The sequence below is a fragment of the Staurois parvus genome, unplaced genomic scaffold (assembly GCF_062004578.1).
Source record: "Staurois parvus isolate SC_StPar_1 unplaced genomic scaffold, SC_StPar_1.0 ptg000929l, whole genome shotgun sequence".
In the NCBI taxonomy this organism is placed as follows: domain Eukaryota; kingdom Metazoa; phylum Chordata; class Amphibia; order Anura; family Ranidae; genus Staurois; species Staurois parvus.
Genome location: NW_028318725.1, coordinates 424,057 through 446,590, shown reverse-complemented (window position 1 = coordinate 446,590; position 22,534 = coordinate 424,057). Strand labels below are relative to the sequence as shown.

Here is a 22,534-nt window from a genome sequence, read left to right as displayed (position 1 = left end):
CCGCTACATAAGAGGCGATGTCGGCACGGAGATTTGGCCACAAGAACAACCGAGAGACGACCCAAGACAACTGGTTCCTCCCCGGATGCCCGGCAGTTTTGGAGTTATGGTAAGTACGCAGCAGACGGGTGCGCAATCCCTCGGGTACAAAACATCTACCCTCCGGTCTCTCGGGAGGAGCGTCAGTTTGAGCCGCCAAAATCTGCTCCTCAAGGGGAGAAGTCAGACTGGTGCGAATGGCAGCCAGGATCTGATCCGGAGGTATGACCGAGGTTGGTTTAGAGTCCTCCCTGGACAACTCAGAGTATTGCCGCGATAATGCATCAGCCCTGACATTCTTGGAACCAGGCAAATAGGAGACCACATAGTTGAACCGCGACAAGAACAAGGCCCATCTGGCCTGACGGGGTGTCAATCTTTTGGCCTCCGAAAGATAAGTCAGGTTCTTATGATCGGTAAGAATGAGGACCGGAACCGCGGAGCCCTCGAGCAGGTGCCTCCATTCCTTGAGAGCCAGAATGATTGCCAACAACTCCCTATCTCCAATCTGGTAGTTGCACTCTGCAGAGGAAAGCTTCCTGGAGTAGAACCCACAGGGAAGTAGGGGTCCATCGAGTGACCGACGTTGAGACAGGAGAGCGCCTACTCCTGTCTCGGATGCATCGACCTCAAGGACGAAGGGCAATCCAGGATTGGGATGAGACAGTATCGGAGCCGAAGCGAAGGCGGATTTCAGAGCCTCGAAAGCCACGATGGCCTCGGATGGCCACTCGTGAGGATTACTGCCCTTCTTGGTTAGGTCTGAGAGAGGCTTTGCCAGCGTGGAGAAGTTCCTGATGAACTTCCGATAGTAGTTGGCAAAACCCAAAAAGCGCTGAATGGGCCGAAGACCATTGGGACGAGGCCACTGCAGAACCGCCGAAACCTTCTGAGGGTCCATGGAGAATCCCTCCGCAGAAATGATGTAGCCTAAAAAGGCAACTTGGGATCGATGGAACTCGCACTTCTCGAGCTTACAAAAGAGTTTGTTCTCCCGTAATCGTTGCAGCACCCGCTTGACATCCTGGATATGGGACTCCATGGAGGTAGAGTAAACCAGGATGTCATCCAGGTAAACCACTACGCACTGCTGCAACAAGTCACGAAGGACATCATTTATGAATTCCTGAAAAACTGCGGGCGCGTTACACAACCCGAAGGGCATCACCAGGTATTCGTAGTGGCCAGTTCTGGTGTTAAACGCGGTCTTCCACTCATCCCCCTGTTTGATCCATACGAGGTTGTACGCCGCCCTAAGGTCAAGTTTGGTAAAGACTGTTGCCCCCTTAAGGCGGTCGAACAACTCAGTAATCAAGGGAATCGGGTATGCATTCTTAGTGGTGATTCGATTGAGACCCCTATAATCAATGCAAGGCCTCAATTCACCACCCTTCTTCTTTACAAAGAAAAAGCCCGCTCCTGCTGGGGAAGTAGACTTACGAATGTGCCCCCGGGAAAGCGCAATCCGAAACGTACTCCTCCATGGCCTTATTCTCCGCAACCGAGAGAGGATACACCCTGCCACGTGGAAGAGTGGCACCGGGTTGCAAGGATATGGCGCAGTCGTAAGGACGATGAGCAGGTAAGGCACCAGCGCGTACCTTATCAAACACGTCCTGGTACTCCCCATAATCAGTGGGCAACGCAGAGTCCGAGGAGGCACACAACACCTTAACCGACCCACGGATGCACCCGGCCCCACACTGTGGAGACCACGAGAGAATCTCGGCAGTTTGCCAATTGAAGGTTGGATTGTGCATCTGGAGCCAGGGATACCCCAAAACCACCGAATAGTGTGGAGAAGAAATCACCTGGAAACAGGCCAACTCCCTGTGAACAGCCCCAACAGCTACTTCAACTGGCATAGTCTCGTGGGTAACCTGTGGTGGTTGCAGGGGCCTGCCATCTATTGCCTCGAGAACCAATGGGGTAACTTGAGCCTGCAGGGGAATGGAGTGCTGGGCAGCAAACGAGCTGTCCATAAACAACCCGCCGGCCCCAGAATCTACCAACGCCTGGGCCGTCACTGAGCCCTCCGCCCAAGAGAGGACAACGGTGATCAGTGGCTTATCTCTGCGGAACACCGGGGACGAGGAGACTCCACCCAAGATCTGTCCCCGACAGGATCTCAGGTGCGAGCGTTTCCCGGACGGACCGGACAGGACTGCCGAAAGTGCCCACCAAGACCACAGTACAGGCAGCGACCCTCCCGACGCCGAGCGGCCCGCTCTCCCTCGGAAAGGCGAGCAAACCCCAGCTGCATGGGCTCACCACCAGACAATCTATCCCCAGGAGGCGTGGGAGGAGAGGGAGGAATGGGTGGGACAGAAAACGCAGGTGCCAGTCGATTGGAAGGCCTCCGCAGGCGTTCCTTGAGTGAAGGACTCTCCCTGAGCCTGGTATCAATCAGGATCAGGAAGGAAATTAGTGCTTCCAGCTCCACAGGCAATTCCTTGGCTGCGATCTCGTCCTTCAATGCATCAGAAAGACCCTGAGAAAACGCAGCCACCAGAGCCTCATTGTTCCAACCCACCTCTGCTGCCAGGGTACGAAACTCTATGGCGTACTCGGCAACGGTCCGTGAACCCTGATGCATAGACATGAGCAGCTTGGCAGCCGAGGCGGAGCGAGCCGGTACGTCGAATACCCTACGGAAGGCATCGACAAAACCGGAAAACTCGTGAATAACTGGGTCATTCCTCTCCCATAAGGGATTCGCCCAGGCCAAGGCCTTGTCTGAGAGTAGCGATATTAGGAAACCCACCTTTGACCTTTTAGTCGGAAAAGCGTGGGGTATTAATTCGAAGTAAATCCCCACCTGGTTGAGGAACCCACGACACTGACTCGGCTCACCCCCAAAGCGCTGTGGAAGAGGGGCTGAACCAGTCATACCTCTGGGCACCGCGGGTGCCGCAGCAGTCGCGGCGGTAGGCACAACAAGCGGAACAGCAGCGGGAGCGACCACCGGAGTGACAACCGGCCTAATAACCCCAGGAGTAAGGTGCGCGGTGCGTGCCAGCAGAGTTTGCAACGCCTGAGCGAACTGATCCAACAGGAGATCCTGTTGATCCAGTCTGGCGACCAACATTGGAAGCGAAGGCGTACCTGCACCGTCAGGATTCATGGCACTGGTGTAATGTCAGGGCAGGGCTGTGGAACGGACAGGTAGGCCTAGTGGCAGGGTAAGGCACTGGCTGACGACAACCACCACCAACAGACCGAACTCCCTCAGGGCGCGGAGTCTAAGTCCCAGGCTGCCCTTCACCAGGGCCCCTGATGGTGGGGATGGACTTGACGCAGCCAGGAACCAGGTCGCGGCCCCCCGAGACACCCCGGCTGCGGTAATGGCCGCCGCCAATGGCGTGTAGCTGGTGAGAATGACAATAGCGTAGTCAGGCAAGCCGAGTCGACAACAACAGGACAAAACAGTACAGAACAGTAGACAGAGAATCACAGGTCACGGGCCGGGTTCAGCAACGGAAGGTCAGATCGAAGGAAACCACAGAGAATGGTCTTAGTCACAAGCCGAGTCAGAATACCAGAAGAGTCACGAGCATATACACAGAGCTGTAGCAAGACAAAGACACAAGTGCAAAGAGCATGTGCGGATCACAGGCTTATATGTACTCAGCCACACCCCATGGGGGATGGACCTCAGAGATCTGAAGGCATAAAAGCTTCCCACCATGCTCAGCAGAAATCCAAGATGGATGCCAGCACATGGAGTAACATAACCTCTGGGAAAAGGTAGGACCTTGACAATTGTGTACAGTTCCCCTGGCTTGCAAGCTCCCCTCTCCCCTTGAATTTACATGCGGTAAACTAGATAGAGGTGTGGGTTGTGCTCTCCCTCCTGTCAGTGGAGCGATCCCCCATACAGCAGATGACACAGGATTGCTCTTGGATCGGATTGGGCTGTACACAGTTTGATTACCCTGCCCCCTATCTCCTCTGATGATTGAATGAATCAAACACTGAAATGCTGATGTAAGAGCTATCATGTGTCATCTGCTTTATGGAGGATCACTCCATTGATAGGAGAGCCCACACCTCTTGGCTCTCTCCTGTCATTTCTCCTTTGCAGGTTTCACTGCTGCAGGCTGCTCTCCCCTTTTCCCAGCCGTGAGTGCGAGGATGAGAGAAGAGCAGCCTGGGAAGGCACAACTGAAATCTGGGGGGACATAGCCCACTCCAGCAGCCCCTAGATCCGGACATGGGAGTTCTAATCCTACTCCCCTGTATCCATCCCACTGGATATCATGTAATAAGATAAATACCTCACATTTTGATGAAATACTGTATCTCATGCTATATTTTAGTAGTGATTTTTGTGAATTGCAAAAACTGTTTTGAAAAACACGATGAGCTATTTTATCTCCGATTTTAACCTCTTCCTGTCCGTCCGTAGTCTATAGATGGTGGAAGGGAAGCTTTGCCGATGTGGGCTAATGTACCTGAACATCAGCCCGCATCAGTGGCTCTGCACGGCTCACAGAGTGCACACCCAGGAGCCTGGTGATTGGTATATCACCTGGTCACAGGGGATCACATTACCGCTGTGGCTGTGCAATTACACAGTGTTTTACCATGTGATTGCTGTGTCCAAAAACTGGAAAGTGAAATTAAAAAATCGCTCCTCTCTGCTTTCAGTGTGAGAGCAGAGAGAAGAGATTCTGTAGACTGTGAGTGTACAGCAGCTTGTCAGGCTACTTGTACACGCAGACTGCTGTGCCAGCCAGCCCTAGTATCACTGATCAGTGCTCCTGTGTCCCCTATCTGCCCTAGTATATTTGTAATAAATAATGCAGCCAGCCTCTGTCACCTGTCCCAGTGCTCACAAAAACACCACCATTCACTATACCAATGTCCCGATCAACCGCCATACCAGCATCCTGATCACCACCATACCAGCGCCCTGATCACTGCCATACACCAAACCAATGCCCTGATCACTGCCATACCCCATACCAACACTCTGGTTACGCCATGTGCCATACCAGCACCCCAATCACTGCCATACACTATACCATTGCCCTGATCACTGCCATACCCCATACCAGCATCCTGATCATCACCATGCCCCATACCAGCACCCTGATCACCCCATATGCCACACCAGCGTCCTCATCACTGCCATACCCCATATCAGTGTCTTGATCACCACCATGCCTATACTAGTGTTATGATCACTGCCATACCACATACCAGCATTCTTATCACCAAAAAACCCCATACCAACGTTCTGATTACCACCATACCTCATACCAGCGTCCTGATCCCTGTCATACCCTATACCAGTGTCCTGATCACCACCATACTCCATACCAGCGTTCTGATCACCACCATGCTCCATACCAGCATTGTGATCACCACCATGCTCCATACCAGTGTTCTGATCACTGCCATAGCACATACCAGCATTCTTATCACCAAAATATCCCATACCAGCGTCCTGATCACCACCATACCCCATACCAGCGTCCTGATCACCACCATACCCCATACCAGCGTCCTGACCACCCCATATGCCATACCAGTGTCCTGATCACTGTCATACCCCATACCAGCGTTCTGATTACCACCATACCCCATATCAGTGTCCTGATCACTGTCATACCCCATACCAGCGTCCTGATCACCACTATACCCCATACCAGCGTCCTGATCACCACCATACCCCATACCAGCATCCTGATCACCCCATATGCCATACCAATGTCCTGATCACTGTCATACCCCATACCAGCATCCTGATTACCACCATACTCCATACCAGCGTTCTGATCACCACCATACTCCATACCATCATTCTGATCACCACCATACCCCATACTAGCATTTTCATCACCACCATACCCCATACAAGTATCATGATCACCGCCACACCCCTTGCAAGCATCCTGATCACCACCATAGCAGCGTCCTGATCACTGTCATACCTTGTGGTAATGTCCTGATCACTGCCATATGTCATACCAGCGTCCACCATTTTAGGGTCTCAACTGATCAATTTTCATATATATATATCCCATAGTTTGTAGACTCTATAGCTTTCACACAGACTAAATAATATACACTGTTAGACTGTTTTGGGTTATTTTTACCCCAAAAATGTAGCAGAATACATGTATGAACAAATGGCCTACATATATGAAGAAAACGTATTTATTTGCAAAGTTGTATAAGAAAAACTAAGCAGAAAATGATTTTTGTTCAACATTTTTCATTTATATAGCAAAAAATAAACAACCCAGTGGTGGTCAAATACCAACAAAAGAAAGCTTTATCTGTGTCAAAAAAATAATAAAACTTTCATATGGTTAAGTGTGATAGTGCTGAAAGCTGAAAATTGGCCTGGACTAGAAGGGGGTGAAAGTGTCTGGACTTGAAGTGGTTAAAGAGGAAAATAACTCTTCGTGAATTGAGCCCACAGACCTTATCACTTCCATATAGGGATGAGCTCAGGCATGTTCAGATCCTAGTCTGAACCCATGTGAGCTATGCTAGGTACTGTTACCTGTCCTGACCCAATCATCTGTACCCAGGGCTTTCCCCACCATGTGGCTGAATGTATACAAGAGGCATGCATTCGAGTGACTGTGGGGCAGGGCATGCCTTAGCAACACACCTGAGCTCATCTCTGCTTCCAGGTTCATGACTGCACTTGAAGGAAGGACTGTACTATTACCCCAAAAGAGGAAGTGTCAACGACATTGAGCTATGACTCAGATTTAGCATACGCTTTATTTCTGTACACCTAGTCAATCACATCACCAAGATAGTATATTTTTCAGGGGCATTTCTTTGCACTCTCAGAGATGTTTTGTGCACTATTTCCGAGGTTACAATTTAGCATAAAATTTTATGGTAGTCTTATAAGATCATAGCTGCTTAAAGCAGAACGCCACTCTCTCAATCAACATTAACTATTTTTAATCCTTATGCTGCTAGCATTAGTAAATAGATAGGAATGTATATCATATTTACTTATTTTCAACTTTTTTTACATTTCTTCAGTTACTTTATGGTTTTCATGCCTAAGCAAGTGATGTCATACATCCCAAGAGTCTTCAGGAGAGGAGGGAGGGTTCTCAGCCCTGCCTATGCTTGCGCTAAGGGCAGATGGATTCCAGGAAGTAAATGATACAGGAATCATCTGCCCTTACTAAAGATGGCCACTGCCAGAAATGCCAGGGGGTGTTTTTCCAAATGATTTCTCAGTAAAATAAAGCATGGAGACATGAATGAATTAATATGTAAAGGGTATGCTGTGCTACAAAATGATAAGATGAATGATATTGTGATTTACAGATATAGAGATCAACCAAATCCCAACAACATATAGCAGTCCTTTTATTGAGACTCATATATTCAAAAAGTCAGGAACAGCTGAACCTATAGTGATAAGTTGATAAATCATTTCTAGTTGATATAAGAGGTATGAGATACACCAGGTGACATCCGCAGCAATTGGTGCGTTCCAAATCCCGATTCGTATATTCAGAAAATCTAGTATAATTATGCGCTTACCACAGGGACATACAAACTGAGCGTTGCATGTGTAATATCAAGTAGATCATCGGTGGACATGAATGAATGGCTGAGTTTGCTTTGAATATTAAAAATGAATTGAATAGCATTTTAATTAATTAACCATTTGCCGCCCGCCCTATGGCAAATGTCATCAGCGTTCCGGGTGGACGCCATATGGCGTCCTCCCGCACATGCACAGATTGCGCTCCTGCAGAGTGGCGCAGCGGCACGATCTGTCACCGGCCGTGTACCTCGGACATGGCTGATGACAGATCTGAGTATTGGCCCCATTGCCGGTGCCATGTGACCTGCTGTGACCAATCACAGCAGGTCACATGACAGTTGTATACAATGGATGGCTTCATTCATGCCATCCATTGTATACTAGTGTCTAGCTGTGAATGGTCACAGCTAATCACATGCACATATCATGTGATTAGCTGTGGCCAAATCACAGCTAAGCACAAAAAAAAACAAAAAAAAAAACCCTGAATGAATCGATGTCATTCAGGTAAATGCTTGCTTATAGCAAAGTAATTCTTTGCTATAGGCAAATTGTGTAAAAATTGGTATGGTAACATTGTACTACTTTGGTCATAGTGAAATCTGAAAAAAAAATCTTAAAAAAAGAAAAAAAATCTAAAATATATATATATATATATATATATATATATATATATATTTTTTTTTTTTTTTTTTTTTTTTTTCATACTGTCACCAGTCAGTGTCTCTGATCACCGCCATGCCAGTTATATGATGACGCTGTACTGCACTGGTGACAATATGTAAAAAAAAAATAATGAAACTAATTTTTTTAATTTTTTCATTTTCCGAAAAATTATGACAAAAAAAATACAACTTCAAAAAACTCGCCATACCTCTTATGAAGTTTGTCGGACTGTCTACTCTGCAAGAAGGGGTCATTTGGGGGATATCTGTACTGTTCTGACATTCTTGGACCTCAAGAAATTAAATTGGCTGTAAGTACTTCAGGATTGATCAATATTCAGATCTATCCCATAGTTTGTGTACTCTATAACTTTCCTACAAACTAAAAAATACATCCTAATTTGGGTTATTTTCACCAAAGACATGTAGCAGAATACATCTCGGCCTAAATTTATGAAGAACAATTATTTATTTGCAAACTTTTATAACAGAAACAAAGAAAAACTTTTTTTTTTCAAAATTTTTGGTCTTTTTTTGTTAATTTAGCAAAAAATAAAAACCCCAGTGGTGATTAAATACCACCAAAAGAAAGCTCTAGTTGTGTGAAGAAAATTATAAAATTTTAGTTTGGGTACAATGTTGTATGACCGCGCAATTGTCATTCAAATTGTGAGAGCGCTGAAACCTGAAAAATGGCCTGGGCAGGAAGGTGTAAAATTGCCCGGTATTGAATTGGTTAATTACAAAATGGTCTGTAAAGCAAATTAATGTTTCATTGGGTGTATCCCTGAGGATGTGCATGTGCACGAAACCCGCTGGGTGAAGCCTACGTGCTGACGTCATGCCACCGTGTCTGAGTCCCAGATTGGTAGCCATCTTTGTATGTCTGGCTGCATTTGTGTGCTCTAACTTTCGACGTGGAAGATGTTTAATTGCTTCATTTTAATGTAACGAATCTTCTTTTTAGGCTCCTGGTCGCATCATCAGTAGTTTTAAAGAGAGAACGAGATGAAGCTTCCGGGTTTACTCTATTATAGATAAATTAGTGCAGCCCTAAAGTAATGATTCAGATGAAAGGGAGGTAAACACAATAAATAATAAAATTAGATGTACATAAACAATAAATATGAGCGCATTTCAAAATTCAATTGGAGACTAGTTAGCAGCTTAGCACTGAGGCAACCAGATAAAATATATATGTGCAATGCTCACAATTGATAAAAATGAATATGCGCAAAGATCATATAGATAAATAAATAAATATGACATATAGTTCGTATCAGTGACTGAAAGTATACAGTTATATGGGGCAGATAATACGTGTCAGTGACTAAATAGTGACCATATAGTCCCAAAAGCTTCAATCGGTGCTTGTGCTTGTGATAACAGAAGGAATGCGCACTCACCGGACGCACAATATTAATGCGCGTTATATATAATATCCTGGTGTCATCAAGCTAGTCATCTGGGCCAGTTTGTAGAAAAGGCTCCCTCTCAAGGTGGATGGGTCCCGGGACTTTAGATGTTGATGATCCAGGGGTGTCCAGAGTTCCCCTTAAGGGATAGGTGGGTGCAGCTCACAAGGGTTAACTGGAGACTCCCTTTCTGGAGGCAATGGAGTGGTACTGGGTGTCTAAAAGATTAATACTCCCCAAAGGGGTCAAAACGGAAGAATGCCGATAGTGTAGTAGATTTGATAAAACATTTATTGAAGGGTTAAAAAGGATGCATCTGTATATAAGTATTACAAAGTGATTTGGACTGACCATCCCCGAATAAAGATGGCCGCCGGAGCTCCAGGATGCTCCGACGGCGTGACGTCATGGTGTGAGTAGGCTCCTCCTTATGTGTTACGTGCGCACGCACATCATCAGAGGAAGATACCATATCTATATGATCTTTGCGCATATTCAATTTTCTCAATTGTGAGCATTACACATATATATTTTATCTGGTTGCCTCAGTGCTAAGCTGCTAACTAGTCTCCATTTGAATTTTGAAGTGCGCTCCTATTTATTGTTTATTTACATCTAATTTTATTATTTATTGTGTTTACCTCCCTTTCATCTGAATCATTACTTTAGCGCTGCACTAGTTTATCTATTCTACTGTAAGGTCTATGTTGGTTACCTTGAGTGTACAGCTTCTGACTGGATAGCGCTTGCTTTTTACATTTTTTATATTGTCAGGTTTACTCTATTGATATATCTCAGGCTCCTGGTTGTATCATCAATGGTTTCTAAGAGTGAGAGACGGAGGTTCTGGGTATATTGTATCACAGGCTGATAACCAGCAGGCTTTCTGGTGATTGCATAGTGGGGAAGGATTCTGCACAGAAGAGTAGCACTTTTTTGGATTAAGCACTAATACTCTTTTTTTGACCGTCACATGAAGGACTTTTTTTTTACTATATTATTGCAGGGACACTTTAATAAGCACTGTTTATATATATATATATAGATATATTGTATATTTATTTATGATAATTTTACATATTTATTTATTTGTGTAGTCATATATATATAGGGCTGTACCATTTTGATTTAAATTAATGTTTCTACTCTTGATAACAGTACAGAGCACATCTACAACCTTATTCAGTTAGAATCTTATAAGAGATGTGTCAGGAATTAAGTGTGTGTTCCACTTTTAACCCTTTCATCTGTTCCAATTTTGTCTCTACCTACACTTCAGGCTCTGTTACTGCATTTTAGCCTAAGCCACTGTGTCTTGTATATCCAATTGTTACCTATGTTGTGTATTCCATAGTGCATAAATGCATAAAAAATGTATTATAATCCTAAAGCATGTAAGATTTCTAAAAATACACGTGTTTATGTATCCACAAGCCATATTTAATAATTTAGCTATCTGTTATCCTAACCAGCATCATTTTCTAATAAGTTATCCCTTAATAATCCAGTAGATGTCACTAGATCTCTGTGTTAACTTTTAGTGGCTCTGTATTACAACTGCAATGGCACTTATATATAGTATTATTGTTGCATAATAGTCGAAGAAAACTTAGAGAAAATAAAAAATTCTTCTGAAGATTTACTGTAGGACCAGGGGGTGTCTCCTAAACAAAATGGATTATTCTTATTTCCAAAGTGCAGGATTAGAAACTTTCCATTTCTGTGAAGTTGTTTTGACTGGTTTTTGTACAGATTTCAGAAAGAGTAAGTGGTAGTGGTAGTTTTTGTCATCTTTTCATTTTTTTTTTAATTTTATTATGGATCTTCTGGCTTCTTTATTACCCCATCATCTCCAGCGGAGTGTCAAACTGCTTTTTAAGTGAGAAAAATACAAACAAACAGGGATCTGAAAGTAGGATATTGCAGCTGTCTGATGTCATCCCAAGGATTCTACGGCTGAATTTTCACCAGGGGAAGCAGATTTGGCACTAACCGATGGTATAGAATCCTGTTTGTGCTTTTCCACAAGACTGCTTAAACACTGTACATGCTAATAGGAGACTAATATGTGAATCTCTAAATACCTTTTACCTATACTTTTTGTATAACCATTCCTGAGGGTCTTTACTGTCTTACACCATGGTTATTAACCATAGATGTAGGGTGGCTTATTAGCAGTGATTCTTACCAGGGACTATATGAAAGAATGCTTTGCCATATTGATAGAGTATAAGAAATGTGGTATGCACTTACAACTATTTGGGACTTCTATCAAATTTATCTTACACATCTATCTTCAAAGGAATTTATTTTATTTATTTCAGGTACTTATATAGCACCATAATTTTACACAACACTTTTCATATATTGTACATTCACATCAGTCCCTAACCCTCAAGCAGTGTACAATCTAAGGTCCCTAACTTACATTCATACATACACATATTAGGGCCAATTTAGACAGGATCCAATTCACCTACCAACATGTCTTTGGAGCGTGAGAGAAAACAGAAGTACCCAGAAGAAACTCACATAGGCAAAGGGAGATGGTGCCAGAGTTGGGATTCAAACCAATGACCATAGTGCTGTTATGCAGAAGTGCTAACCATTTAGCCACTGTGCTGAATGTATAATAATAATTTTAGTCATTTTTAGACATACATACACTGCTCAAAAAAATTAAAGGAACACTTTTTAATCAGAGTATAGCATCAAGTCAGTTAAACTCCTGGGATATTGATCTGGTCAGTTAAGTAGCAGAGGGGTTTCTTAATCAGTTTCAGCTGCTTTGGTGTTAATGAAATTATCTACAGGTGCACTAGATGGGCAAGAATGAGATGACCCCCAAAACAAGAATGATTTTACAGGTGGAGGCCACTGACATTATTTTCCCTACTCATCTTTTCTGACTGTTTTTCACTAGTTTTGCATTTGGCTAGAGTCAGTGTCATTACTGGTAGCATGAGGCGATACCTGGACCCTACAGATGTTGCACAAGCAGTCAAACTCTCCCAGCACAGTCTCAAGAGCATGGAGGAGATTCCAGGAGACAGGCAGTTACTCTACGATGGGGCATCCTTATATTCTTAACACATTACACAGTACCAGGGGCGGACTGACAACTCATGGGGCCCCTGGACAATAGGGGATCATGGGACCCCTGTGTACTTGCCCACACTCAAAAAAGCCTATAAAAAGGGTACCTTGGGCATTTCATGGGGCCCTACTGCGACGTCAGTGCCTGAGTGCTCGAATGGTCAGTTCGCCCCTGCCCAGTACATATCAGTATAGATATCCAGCATGATATTTTCCCCATTGAGATCTGATGTGTTTTCAAAGTGTTCCTTTAATTTTTTTGAGCAGTGTCTAAAAAAATGTCATCCTGAAGAAAATGGTCTAGTCTAAACTTTTAAAACCTATATGTGTGTAGTTTTTATTCTATCTGGGCATTTGGGCAGCCATTCGCAGACTGCTTTCTGCTTCTTGTGCTGCACAATGGTTGTACATCACACTGAAAGTCTACAAGTCTCCAGTCCCCTGGGATTCCTGTACACTTTGCTGTACTCTGTCCCATGTAGCCTATGTACTGATCCACTTCTCGTCGTTCCAGTGGTTGGCACCTTGTAAGAGTCTCTCACCTTGCCATGGCTGGTAGTAACTGGGGTAGTGACCTGGGAGCAGGAAGCAGCTAACCCAACTCCATCTCTAGGAGATCTGGAGAAGACCATCTGTTCCTTAGACACTGCTCCTGGGTGAACCAAGGCTGGCTCTTTCTAGCTGTGATCAGCAGGCCTGTGACACATACACAACTGAAGAGTCAGAGGACAGACTTATACCTTGTTCCTGTCTCCTCTCTGTGTGTCATGGCTCTGTACAGACTTTCTTACACAGACAGTCCAAAAAATTAAAATGCTTCTCTGTTCTTCTTGAGAAAACTCATAATGTTCTGTGACACCAGTGTCATCGTTGTCTCCTGTAATAAATACTTTTTTTCTTTAATTAAATAATTTATATAAAAAAGTAAAAAAGTGTTATAAAACATACATTTAATGAGAAGATATGGCCAAGATATGGACATTCAAGTATCGACCAATGCACCTAGCAAGAAGTATTGGAATTTTCTGCTGACAGGGTGTGGCACTTCTGGACTTTATGTAAATTGATGGACATTAGCATAGCTTGTCTTTTTAGATTAGAGTCCCAATTAGACTGTACTGCAGAAGATAAATTGCTTGCCGAGTCTGGTCTTGTGCCTGTCAGTTTTTTAATGAAACCTGCCTGGTCAAGATGTATATATTTCTCTAAAAAGATACATACCATGAAGCTCTCATTATTTTAAGGTCACAATTAATAAGGGATATGAATCTAAAGTTAGCTATATCTGAAGTAACTTTACCCAAAGTTGGAATCGCATTAATAAAAGCCAAATGATCAGCTTTCCCCAAACAGTCAATCTTTCTAATAGCATTTGAATAGCATTTAGTGGATTCTGGGATGAAGTGCCAAAGGAAAGTCCCATAATAGGAATTAAAGAAAATTGAGGCATATGGCATGGTATGGTATACACCGCATTACAAATTATTATGCAAATTCTATTTAAGTGTCACAAAGATTAAATAATTTGTTTTTCAGTTTAACTTATGGATGGCATTGTGTGTCAGGGCTCTTTTGATCACTGAAAACAATCTCGGACACCTGTGATAATTAGAGCCCAATTTAAGGAAAAACTACTAAAGGAGGGTGTTCCACATTATTAAGCAGAGCACCATTTTCAAGCAATATGGGGAAGAAAAAGGATCCCTCTGCTGCCGAAAAGAGTGAAATAGTTCAATGCCTTGGACGAGATATGAAAACATTACATACTTCACTCTTTTCGGCAGCAGAGAGAAAATTTAAGCGTGATCTTCGCACTATTAAGAGATCTGTGGCTGATTCAGAGCACAGACGGGTTAGTGCAGAAAAAGGCACATTGAGGAAGATTTCTGCCAAATCCATGCACCGGATCAAGAGAGCAGCTGCTAAAATACCATTACGTAGCAGTAAACAGATATTTGAAGCTGCTGGTGCCTCTGGAGTCCCACGGACATCAAGGTGTATATATTATTATACATTCAGAGTCTTGCAACTGTGCATAAACCTTCTATTCGGCCACCACTAACCAATGCTCACAAGCAGAAATGGCTGCACTGGGCAGAAAAATACATGAAGACTAATTTTCAAACAGTCCTGTTCACTGATGAGTGCCGTGCAACCCTGGATGGTCCAGATGGCTAGAGTAGTGGATGGTTGGTGGACGGCCACCCTGTTCCAACAAGGCTGCTACGTCAGCAAGGAGGTGGTGGAGTCATGTTTTGGGCCGGAATCATGGGAACAGAGCTGGTCAGCCCCTTTAGGGGCCCCGAAGGTGTAAAGATGACCTCTGCAAAGTATGTGGAGTTTAGGACTGACCTCTTTCTTCCCTGGTACAGAAGGAAGAACTATGCTTTCCGTAATAAAATCATCTTCATGCATGACAATGCACCATCTCATGCTGCAAAGAATACCTCTGCATCAATGGCTGTTATGGGGATAAAAGGAGAGAAAGTCATGGTGTGGCCTCCATCCTCCCCTGACCTCAATCCTATTGAGAACCTATGGAGCATCCTCAAGCAAAAGATCTATGAGGGTGGGAGGCAGTTTACATCCAAACAGCAGCTCTGGGAGGCTATTCTGACATCTTGCAAACAAATTCAAGCAGAAACTGTCCAAAAACTCGCAAGTTCAATGGATGCAAGACTTGTGAAGCTGCTATCAAATAAGGGGTCCTATGTTGCAATGTAACGTGACCTGTTAAAATGTTTAAAAAGTTAAAATGTTGTTAAAAGTTTGATTGAAATAGCTTTTGATTTCAGTAAATATGCTGCAAACACAACAAATGACAATTTTCAGTTCTTTACAACCTATAAAGTGTTTTGAAACTTACTGTGCGTAATAATTTGGAACAGTGCATTGTAAGTTTTTTATGTTTAAAAAAAAAAATCCTGTTATCATTAGGAGGTTTGTTCAATAATATGTGAATTGTACTCTTAATAGTTGATAACATGAGAATTATGCTGACTGTTATTTACATCAATTATTTAGGTAAATGAGAAAAATATAATTTGCATAATAATTTGGAACATGGTGTAGTTCGGGGAAGACCTGCTGGGCTGCATGCTCAGATAAGGCTCTGGTATGGATTTTGGAGGGGACACCATTTTTTTATTTTTTGGTGCAGGGTCCCTCTTAAAATCTATACCAGACCTGTAGGACCTGGTATGGATTTTGGGAAGGGGGGGGGGGGCACCATGCCATTTTTAATTTTTTTTTTGCCATGATAGCCCCTGTAAAATCCATAGCAGACCCAAAGGACCTGGTATGGATGGTGAAAGGAGCCCCACGTTGTTTTTATTTGTTTGTTTGTTTTAAAGCTCAGTTTTTTACATATTGGTGTCAGCTGGAAGGATGCCAGCACGTGCCTACTCCTTAACAACCAGCTGTTCACTGACAGTTAAGGTCTCTGTGGGTTCCAGCTTCTGAACAACCAGTTATTATTTTAATACATTTCTTAAATAGCACATGACTAGACCACAACTTATTTAACAAATGTATTTGCTTCCTTTTTTTATGTGAATTGACCTTTACATCTGTTTATGCAATGTTTACTGTGTATTTGTTATTGTTGTGGTAAATGCAGCTTAACCGCTTGCCCACCATCCTATAGTAGAAGTACTGCTACAGGGCAGCAGGGCTGCACAAAATCACATATATATACGTGATTTGCATTTCATCGGGGAAAGCTGACAGGGGAGAGACCTGTGTGTAAGCAACACAGGTCTCTCTCCTGTCAGCAAGGACATGCTACTCTGTATTTCTCTGCATAGCATAGAAATATAAAGCAGCATGACTTCATAGTAAAACACACACAGCATATAATGTGAAACACACACAGCACACAGTTAACCCTTTGATCGCCCCAGATGTTAACCCCTTCCTGCCCAGTGTCATTAGTACAGTGTTAGTGCTTTTTATTAGCACTGATCACTGTATTAGTGTCACTGGGGATATCAGTGCCAGTTAGTCAGTTCCCACCTAGTGTCAGAATGCCTGCCGCAGTCTCGCTATAAGTTGCTGATCGCTGCCATTACTAGTATAAAAAAAGACATGTAGCAGAATACATTTTTGCCTAAATTTATGATAAAATTTGATTTTTTACATTTTTTATTGGATATGTTTTATAGCAAAAAGTCAAAAATATTGTTTTTTTTTTCAAAATTGTCGGTCTTTTTTTGTTAATAGTGCAAAAAAAAAAAAACGCACAGGTAATCAAATACCACCAAAAGAAAGCTCTATTTGTGGGAAAACAATTACTTAAATTTCATATATGTACAGCATTGCATGACTGCACAATTGTCAGTTAAAGTAAGGCAGTGCCGTATTGCAAAAAATGGCCTGGTCAGGAATGGGGGTACATCCTCTGGAGGGAAAGTGGTTAAACAGATAGTGAATTCACTTTTTCAATATTGCTTGTGATTTTTGGATCAAATGAGCCACGTGATCCAAATATTGCATGAAATATTGTTTAGTGAATTGAGCCCACAGTGTTCTTCATAGGATATAGTACTCAAATGAATATGTGACATAATGTTTGTCATATGATATAGTGCATAGATTGTTTTAAGTGATACAGTGTTCATCATAGAATATAGTGCTTAAATGAGTATATGTGAAACAGTGATCATTTCAATGTTCTAGCATTATGCCATATGCATATGTTCTGCTGGCTTCTGAACAAGATTGTGAAATGAATGACTGGCAGATGTAATGGGTGCATAAAGCTGGAATTCTTCTCTAAACCCCTACTGATTTAGAATCATGACAGACTGCTTTTTCTGACTGGACCATGGGAAATCTGTTTATATCACATACCAGCACTGTGAATGTATCATTTTCTGACAGCTCTGTGATCACTAAATTTGCCTTGGTTAGGAAGTAATGTAAATGTGAAAAGCCAATTACCAAGTTTAGCTCATATGCTCTTCCTTAGCAAGGTAGTTGATGACAGCTGAACAAAATCTACCTAAGAAAAAAAAGCTGCTTATGCTGCAGTAAAATGTAGATGATAACTAAATATAACCCCTTTTTTCTTGTTTTGGACAGAGTGGAGACGGATTAGAAACCCTGTCAGTTCTTATTGCTGTCTGTATCCCCTTTTAGCGGAATTCACCCTCTCTATTTGTCTTGTTTACTGGTATCACAGAGAGTGAAAGTGAAATCCCAAATTTTGGGTTGTCACCAGAACAACAACAGAGGGGAAATCTTCCAGTGGGGACACTAGTCCTGGTTACCCTGGTGACAACCAGGGATTCCCTCACTTTAGACTTTCCTGTGTTGGCTATGGGAGAAGAAGTGAAGGAAAATACAAACAGTTAAAAAAAATGCTTCTATGTTGGTAAATAAGCTTCGATGGGACATTAGTATCTAAACTATGTACGGTTTTTAATGCTGGACTCCAGGAGTGGGTGAATGTATGGAAAGAGCAGCTCAGACCAATCCTCACCCAGAGCCTTGTGGGTTCAGCCATTCCATCCATTAGAACGTCTCTACTGGCTGTGATGCCATTGTATGTCAATCTTTTAGAGTTTTCAAATGAATGATGCTGCATTTTTATTTAATGCAGATGTACCCCCTTACATATATCCAGTGAAGTGACTCAGGTGATACACATAGATGAAACAAGTCCTCCTATATTAGTTGTATCTGTTTATCTACAGCGATATCTTCTCTACTGCCGTTCAAAGTGCTGAATTTATACAGCTTGTCTGATAGATACACACTGCAGAGAGCATTGAGAACTCTGAGAGCTGATTGGAGGGAAGAGACACACCCCCTCTACTCAACTCACAGGAACAGAGATGAGGCTGTCAATCTGCTGAGGTCCCTCCCCTGTCACCACCTTTCTCTTGGCGTCAGAAAAATTTGTCAGAAGTGATTCACGCTGATAGAAGAAGAATGAAGCAGCAGACAGAAATTACACTTAGTGTTAATATTTGAGATTAGTACACACTATAGAAGGATATGCTTTATTCATATTTCATGTCTGAGGTTTACAACCATTTCCAGTTATCGTGACTCAGAAAATGAATGTCTAAAAACATTAGACCTGTACATTTTATTGCAGGTAATGGAGATTTAGTGTTTAAATGCCTAATTAACCAGGATACAGAGCATTGTCGTGTTGGAAAGCAATCAGTGTTAATTACCGTAGGCGTCATCAGTGCTCTGCTCGAGTTTATATCATGCAGTGGTAAGTGTTGCATGTGCTGTTATTTGTCTCTGTGTCATGCTGTTCTGTTGCACACTGTTCACTAATTCATTGTAGGATTCCTTTTCTGACAATACCAGGCATTTAGGTGAATGGTTTATAATAATATATAATAACTGTAATTATCCTACTGCATAATGCAATATTAACTACATATAAAAGCAGTTTATACCCGCTTTATCATGTATGAACATAAACATTCCTTCTTCCAAGTGTTAAGCTATATGTGCATCTGAAATATCAAGCATTATCACATTTGTTGTTAGAAGATGAGTAGAACTGTTCCAATGACCATTATTCAGCCTGAAGGGTGTGTGTGGGGGGAACATATATGAGCTGATGAACTTTCAGTCCACTCAACATAGCTTTGAGTTGGAGTAGCTCTCCCCTGTAATATGAGCATGGAAGAATGAGATCAAGAATATATCTGTCTCCATGCTTGTGTGACCAGGGAAATACAAGTTCTAACACACTGGACTTTGTAATAATGAAAAAATGTTTTTAACTGCTTCCCGACTGTCCTATAGCAGAACTACTGCTACAGGGCGGCAGGGCTGCGCAAAATCACGTATATATACATTTCCAGGTAGAGGGCGCATGCGCGCCGTCCTACCCGCACTGCCATTGGCGGCTACAGATGTTGATCACTGGGTCCCGGCCAGAGATTCCCCACCAGCACCCTGCTATTGCCAAGTATCACTGACAGGGAAGAGACTGTGCGTAAACAACACAGGTCTCTCTCCTGTCAGCAGTAGCATGCTGCACAGCAGAGAAATATGCAGCAGTATGTTTCCCTAGTAAAACACACACACAGTACACTTAGTAAAACAGCACACAGTTAACCCTTTGATCGCCCCATATGTTAAACCCTTCCTGCCCAGTGTCATTAGTACAGTGTCAGTGCTTTTCATTAGCACTGATCACTGTATTAGTGTCATTGGGATGTCAGTGGCAGTTAGTCATTCCCCCCAGTGTCAGAATGCCTGCTGCAGTCTCCGTGTTTCTCTTCTTGCTTTAAGTGAAAAGAATACACCTATATGAACTAAACCCTAGCCAACGGCTGCTCCAGCTGCAGCACTCCTTGCAAAGACTGTGCTTGGTGACTGTAAGGGTTGATCTCAGCCAATGTAGATGATATTGGCTGTTTTTCAACATGAAGCTATTTCTAACCATCCAAGACAATTGTTTGGCTATATTTTCAGTTACAGAAATCAAAATGAAGCCACAAAGTAGCATCAACACTCTTGTGAATGTATGCACTCTACATACCATATGTCTTAATGTTTGTCATACTATGTTTTCAGATTACAGTGCCTTCCACAATGCCCTGAAGATATATACAAATCACAGAAGTGAATGCAACACAGGCTCTCCATATGCAGAGGTGTGAAATGATATCCAAAGCGCTCAAGAGAAATATATCAGTATATTCTAATAAGGATTAATGGGCTTCTTTTATAAAAGCCAAAACGGATATTTATATCAGAGAATTGCTGAAGTAGGAACTTTCTTCTGAAGCAGACATATTTGTGTTAATTCTTTTTTCTATTTTTTACTTTTTAGGATAGTGGTAGACAGTATGTCCCTTTAAAACCGTAGTAATACTGTCATCACAACAATTACCAATTAAAACATTGTATATTTTGCCTTATACCATAGGATATCCAGCTCAGTGATGCATGAATCTCAGATCCAAAATGTATTGATGTATAATTTGCTATAATGTTTACATTTAGCTGCCTTTTTCAGTAGTTTCATTTCAGCAAAATGAGAAAAATACTTTCTGTCTAATTATGTTTTTTGCATTCTGTTAATTTCTGTTCAGGCTATGACATTTTTACTTATAAAAAATAATACTGATATTTTTTTGTTTGGTTTAATGGCAATTATATCTGACAATTTTGCGGATAACACTGTGTTGGACAGTTACTCCCATTATTTTAATTAAGGTGAAAACAACCCAGTAAAATCTATTCATAGAACTTTTCCAATTTAGACAGATGTTACTACAAAAAAAAAAGGTTTGCCTTGGGTGAGACAGTTATGTTCGTTTTCACCTTTCTCCTCCACGATCTTTCTGGGATTTTTTTCTTTTATTTGTTATTTGTTGATATGTTGTAGCAATTTTTTAGTATTTTCACTTAACTTCAACATTGCAACTTTTCATATTTTCCAAATTGGAAAAGAAATAAAAAAAAAGTACAAGGTGCAGTAAATTGAAAACTATTATTCAAAATAAATGCATTATATTACTTTTCTAATAGCCTAGACATTTTTGTTTTCATAGTACTTTTTCACCGATTGATGTTAGAGCAATGCACTATAAAAAATATTACTAACTGCATGTTTGGTGCCATTTCCAGCAAAGTGCATCTACCATAAGATAAGATCCCCTTTAGATTTCTGTGGGCCATTGTGGTGAATTAGCAACCGTGCATAATCATTGTGACTGAATTGGTAATTATTATTATTATTATACAGGATTTATACTGGTAGCCTGCCCTGTTGCCGCAACCACGATAAGGTCCTGTAAGTTGCAGGAAGACCATGTGAAGGATTTTCAAAAGGCAGATAGACAATGCACTTTGCAAGTGCAGTTGCACTCATTTTCCTTAGTGTGTTAAAGCTTCACTTTGTAAATTATTATTATTATTATTAAGGATTTATGTAGCGCCAACAGTTTGTGCAGCGCTTTACAAAATGAAGATAGACATACAGTTACAATACAATTTGGCACAAGAGGAAACAGAGGGCCCTGCTCGTTAGAGCTTACAATTTAGGAGATGCGCAACAAGGAGCCAAAAAACACACGTGACCCTTTTTAATGTAGAGTACCATATTATCATATACTAGTTTCATGGCTGCCTATCTCAACAGCAGAATGTGTTGCAGGACTATATAGGAACAAGTACATATTACAGAGCAATATTACAAAATCATTTTTGTAATATTAGCCATGAGAAGCATTGAGCTGATTTTTTTTCTTTTTCTTCTAGAATTCACGCATCATGAATTTATAATGGTTTGTGGTATCATTAGAAACTCACCCAGGTTAAAAACAATTTACTCACATATAGATAATAAAAATAGATATTTTATGGAGAATAAAAAATATGAACGTATGTTGTCTCCAATAAAAATCTGACAGATGTTGTAATCTTCTTCGTGATATGCAAAAAAAATAATAATATAATTAAAAAAGATTGTGGTTGAAGTTTGCTTTTAATACTGATCACTTACTACTTAACGTGCATATTTTTATCATATTTTGGGATAAATTCACAACAGGATATCGCATGAGATATTTGGGCCATGTGACACATGTAGCCTCCCTGGCGGTATTCCCAAGTGTAGCTTGGGGTAAAGTTTCAGTACCACAAGCGGTAACCCCGAGTTACACTCTGGTTACCATGCGGCGCTTCTCCGGGATCTGTTCTTCTCTTACGTTGTCCTGTGCTCCCGCGATGTCCCTCCTGCAGTGTTCCCTGTAATGTCCTCCGGCGGATGCCAGCATCTGTCTTCTGGGTTCTGATCC

At 42.0% G+C, this 22,534-nt stretch overlaps 1 pseudogene; it reads left to right on the top strand.

Annotated features, from left to right (window-relative positions):
* The window catches only part of LOC149441963 (histone-arginine methyltransferase CARM1-like), a 98,952-nt pseudogene that overhangs the window by 16,764 nt on the left and 59,654 nt on the right, over positions 1-22,534 (top strand).